We start from the raw sequence: 6000 nt of genomic DNA on the forward strand, positions 1-6000 counted from the left end.
CGGGACGGGGCGGCGTGGTGGAGACAATGTCACCTACATGCTGCTCTATGTCGACGACATTGTACTGACGGCGTCCTCTTCTGCTCTACTACGACGCATCACCGATCATCTCAGCTCCGAGTTCGCCATGACAGACCTTGGCGCTCTCAACCACTTTCTTCGCATCTCCGTCACACGCTCCTCCGACGGCTTGCTCTTGTCGTAGCGACAGCACGCCATAGATCTCCAGCGGGCTGGCATGGCCGAGTGTCACCCCACGGCGACTCCAGTTGACTCAGTCCAACCCGACCATGTTGCTCACCCCTCGGAGTACCGGAGTCTGGCTGGCGCTCTGCAGTTCACGCTGACTCGACCTGACCTCGCCTATGCCGTTCAGCAAGTGAAAGGACCTAGGATGCCGCCTAGAGGGGGGGTGAATAGGCGTTTCTGAAAATTAACACCTTTAAAAGCGGAAACGATTAGTAAAGTGAGTTTCCAAAAATGGAAACTCCAAATAAAGAGTACCACCCCTCACAAGTTAGCCACAGAGTATATAAAAGATACTAAATGAATCTAGGAGCCAAACGCCTGCAACCAAAGAGTTAGAACACAATTCAATTCAGTTTGGCGCAGGGGTTAATACCGGACGTGTCCGGTATTCACGACTTCAGTGGAACAACCCCTAACTTGCTCCTTTTGATTTCTATCTTCAATCCAAACTGCAGGAAACTATTAGAGATAGTAAAATACACAGAGAACCTGCAGAATAGCTAAAGCAACAAATGAAATGCGAATTAAGACACGATATTTGTTTTACCGAAGTTCGGACTCGTTCGAGTCCTACTCTCCGTTGAGGGGGCTGCGGGCGACCCAGCAAAGGTCAGCCCTAGAGGGTACCACGAAGGTCACTCTAGCCGGAGTCTTTTCCAACTCCTTTTCCTCCTTCCACTAGATGATTCCGAGGCGGCGGAATCGACCGTTACAAAATTTCCGAAGCAACCACAATCTCTCGGTTGCTCTCCGGCGACGCCAAGCCGTCTAGGACCGAAGAGTCCAAGAGTAACAAATGCGAATCACGAGATTGACAATATGCACAAGTGCTCAAGTGGTGGCTTGCTCTCTTTTTCAAATTCTTTCTCAACCCACAAATTGATTTTGCAATTTGGATCACACACTCACTAAGAGAGGGTTTAGGAGAGTTGGCAAGGCTCAAAAACGTGTGTCTATCTCAGCAGAATCAGCAGCCTCCAAAGGTGGAGGCTTGGGGGTATTTATAGCCCCCTTGGAAAACTAGCCGTTGCAATACCGGACACGTCCGGTATGACTCACACTGCGCCAACGGTAACTAAGTTACAGTGATGTTGTGAGGCGTCGGAACTCCCGAAGAATGCCGGGACTTCCGACCGCTGGAACTCCCGACTCAAGTCGGAACCCCCGACCCTCAACAATTTTGAAAAACATGTAACTGAGTTAAAGTTAGTGAGGTGTCGGAACTCCCGACACATGTCGGAACTCCCGACCATCGGAACTCCCGACTCACGTCGGAACTCCCGACCCTCAAGGCTTTTGAAAACTAGCCGTTGGCTTCTGGTCATCCATACCGGACACGTCCGGTATGACCAGGACAGTGAACCCTCAGGTCCACCAGATCGGAGCATTCGCTTCGGCCTCCGGACGCCCTCTCCGATCGGAAGGCCTTGCCCACAGCGCTACTTCAGACCCTGACCCTGCGTCCCTCTGACGGGGACTCATAGGAATCAGAAGGCATGCGGAGCAAGGCTGGGCAAGGCTCATAAGTCAAAACCACTATACCAGAGTCCATACCCTACGCGGAGCAGTACTATGTAGCCATACTGACATTCTACAGTGGCATCAATAGTATTATAGGCGCTTACCATTCTCTCACACCTACCAGAATGGACAACGAGGCTTGGTAGACGTGAACAACAAGGCTGGGTAGCGTATGCTCCCTTGCCCTCTCTTGTAAAGCCATCCCCTTCATCTATAAAAGGGGATGTGCTTCCTTCAACAAGGGGATGGACTTTTAACAACACAACACACATCACACACAGTCAAGCTGCTACCAAGCTCTTGGCATCCTTTTGACCCTTCCATCAGAGACTTGGGACCAATCCCTCTCTCGACTGTTTTTACCCCCTACTACGAACTACTTTCGGTGCTAATAACACGAGCAGCAATAGACTGGACGTAGGGACATTTAGCCCGAACCAGTATAAATCTTATGTCCTTTAGCGCACCATCTAGGCCTAATGCGCATCACTATAAATTTACTTGTCGGTGCTTGTACGAAACACCGATAGTTGGCGCGCTAGGTAGGGGACTTTACGCGTTCCAAATCAGGCCTTGGATGGCTAACCACGCAATTAGCTGGGTCCTGGGTGCACACATGCATTTCGGTGACCTAGATTTCATTGTCACACAGGGAGGAGAGCTGGTGCTTGCCCACACGGCCGTCCGGTCTCTCCCTTCCATCAACTTCAGCCACCGGAGGCTTGACGGCTAGCCCGGCGACTCCCTTGGACCCCAGTCATCTAGGGAGGCCCCGCGCTACATCACCCTCTCTCCGGAACACCACGTGCGAAGCGCCCCGACAGCGTTTTAGTTCGGTCTCCGCAACGCCACGACGACCACTGGCCACCTTCTGGCACTACGCATGGTTCAGCCACCCACGGACAGCGAGTTCATGGGGACAATTGAACATGATATGAAGACTCTCCACAGGCGCCTCACAGAGGAGCTAGGATTGTCCTCCAACTCTGACTCTAGCAGGGGGAGCCATCACCCTTCCTAGGAATGCTTCATGGCATAAACCCCCGAGGGGCGTGTCAAAAGCATCTTCGGGGAAGAGGCTACCCTGACAAGCAACCCTGACGGTAGGTCCGAGGGGAGGCAGTGGCCCCATCTCGCTTGAGGATGGAGCAGCTGAGAGCCCGCAAGTTGGAGATCGATGAGGCTAGACAAGGGCTCGTTTAGGAGTACGTGGACATCAATCGCGAGATCGAACGCAGCGAAAATGGTGGGCGCACACGTGCCATGGCCCGCACTGTACACTAGAGGATCCTCACCAATGATGGGACCCTCCCTCACTTCGCTCGGGTGAGCCAAAACATTGTCGCTGCGACGGCCTTGCTGCACGGCCTTCCAGAGGCCGCGACGTTCGAGGATCACCGGGCCCACCGAGAAATTCATACGTTGCTCGAGCGTGCGGCGGCGCAGCAGGTAGAAAGCTCATTGTCTCGACAACGTGAGCCCTATGCCAGCCAGCGCATGCCCTCGGTGCGCCCCACCAAGGACGCGTCCATTCACCAGACACCGCCAGGCGGCAGGCAGCTCACCGCCGTCCTGGTACATCAACGTCTCGGCCACGACCGTGACATGCGCAGCACCATCGACGCCCGTAGGTGCACCCACGATGACACAGGGGAGGGAGCCCACCGTGGCTACCATCCTTGATGCAGTGGACACTACGACAGCGGCAAGGACTGGAGCTCGAGCCCTAGCCTACCAGGCCCTCAGGCCTTTGGCCGACACATCCTCAATGCTGCCTTCCCACCAAGGTACCGACCGCCTACCAACATCCCTAAATATTCTGGGGAAACAAACCCCGGGCTTTGGCTTGAAGACTATCGGCTTGCATGTCAAGCTGGTGTGCGAGTGATGACGATTTCATTATTCACAATCTCCCACTATTCTTGGCCGATTCGGCACGAGCGTGGTTAGAGCACCTACAGTCCAACACCATTCAAAGTTGGGCGGATCTAACGGAGATCTTCGTGGGGAACTTCTAGGGCACGTACAAACGCCCAGAAACCCATGGGACCTCAAGAACTGCCGCCAGAAGGCTGATGAAACCCTCCGTGGGTACATCTGGCGCTTCTCCTAGTAGTGCAATGAGCTCCCTAATGTCGCTAATGCCGACATGATAGGAGCCTTCCTATCCGGGACAACCTACGAGTCTTTGGTTCACAAGCTAGGGCATAGGGGCCCGCGGACCACTAAGGAGCTCCTAGACATCACCACCAGCCATGCCTTAGGAGAGGAGGCGGTTGGAGCCATCTTCGACCATTCCGACAGCAAGGCGAGGCAGGACGAGGACGCCGGCAAAGGCGCCTCCATGAAAGGTCCTAATGGCTAGAGGGGGGTGAATAGCCTAATAAAATTTCTATAACAACACTTAACAAAAAAGTTAGACAATTATGAGGCGAAGCAAGTGTTGCGCTAGCCTACTCAAAATGCAAGCCACCTACCACAATTCTAGTTTAGATAGTGTTGATTCACACAAAAGCTATGACACTACCATACGTTAGTGTGCTCTCAAAGGCTAACTAAAGAGCCACACCACCAAGCAAGCAAGCTCTCACAACTAGCTACACTAAAGAGCTTGTTAACTAGTTTGTGGTAAAGTAAAGATAGTGATCAAGAATGTTATACCGCCGTGTAGATGAATAAACCAATCAATCACAAGGATGAATAACAATGAAGACCAATCACCTCGGAATCAATGATGAACACAATGATTTTTACCGAGGTTCACTTGCTTGTCGGCAAGCTAGTCCTCGTTGTGGCGATTCACTCACTTGGAGGTTCACGCGCTAATTGGCTTCATACACCAAACCCTCAATAGGGTGCCGCACATCCAACACAAGATGAGGATCACACAAGCCACGAGCAATTCACTAGAGTACCTTTTGGCTCTCCGTCGAGGAAAGGTCAAGAACCCCTCACAATCACCACGATCAGAGCCAGAGATAATCACCACCCTCCGCTCGATGATCCTCGCTGCTCTAAGCCATCTAGGTTGCGGCAACCACCAAGAGTAACAAGCAAAATTCACAGCGAAACACGAACACCAAGTGCCTCTAGATGCAAACACTCAAGCAATGCACTTGGATTCACTCCCAATCTCACAAAGATGATGAATCAATGATGGAGATGAGTGGGAGGGCTTTGGCTAAGCTCACAAGGTTGCTATGTCAATGAAAATGGCCAAGAGTCCTAGCTTGAGCCGGCCATGGGGCTTTAAATAGAAGCCCCCATCAAATAGAGCCGTTGGCTCAAAAAACAGGCTGACAGCGTGTCGACCGGACGCTCTAGTCCAATCGACTGGACGCAGCACTGGACACTCCGGTCGTGAATACCGGACATGTCTGGTAGGACGATTGGACATGTCCAGTCTCTCCTAGACCACCACGTGTCCTATTCAAGACAAGGTAGCCGTTGTAGCCCACACTTTCATGCAATCGGACGCTCAGACTAGATGCAGAACTACGAATGACCGGACGCTGAGCCGCCGAGTCCAGTCGAGTCCAGTAAGCCACCAGGGCCGACCAGACGCATCTGTTAGAAACTGACTGGACGCTGAGCCTCAGCGTCTGGTGGAGTACAGTAAGCATCCACGCTCGACCGGACACATCCGGTCACATCGGACCGGACGCTGCCAGCGTCCGATCGACTACTCTGCCGAACTCTGTGTTTGCTGATTCATACCAGACGTGTCCGGTCGTGGAGTTCGTCACCAAATACCGGACGTGTCCAGTCACCATACCGGACGCGTCTGGTCACTCTGTAACCAGCACGGCTAACTCCTCTTCGACTCTATCTTCTTCACCCTTGCTCAAATGTGCCAACCACCAAGTGTATCACCTTGTGCACATGTGTTAGCATATTTTCACAAACATTTTTCCAAGGGTATTAGCACTCCACTAGATCCTAAATGCATATGGATTGAGTTAGAGCATCTAGTGGCACTTTGATAACCACATTCCGATACAAGTTTCACCCCTCTTAATAGTATGGCTATCAATCCTAAATGTGATCACACTCTCTAAGTGTCTTGATCACCAAAGCAAAATAGCTCCTATGGTTTATACCTTTGCCTTGAGCCTTTTGTTTTTCTCTTTCTTCTTTCCAAGTCCAAGCACTTAATCATCATTATGATATCATCATCATCATGCTATGATCTTCATTTGCTTCATCACTTGGAGTGTGCTACCTATCTCA

The sequence above is a fragment of the Miscanthus floridulus genome, chromosome 2 (genome assembly GCF_019320115.1).
Source record: "Miscanthus floridulus cultivar M001 chromosome 2, ASM1932011v1, whole genome shotgun sequence".
Classification (NCBI taxonomy): domain Eukaryota; kingdom Viridiplantae; phylum Streptophyta; class Magnoliopsida; order Poales; family Poaceae; genus Miscanthus; species Miscanthus floridulus.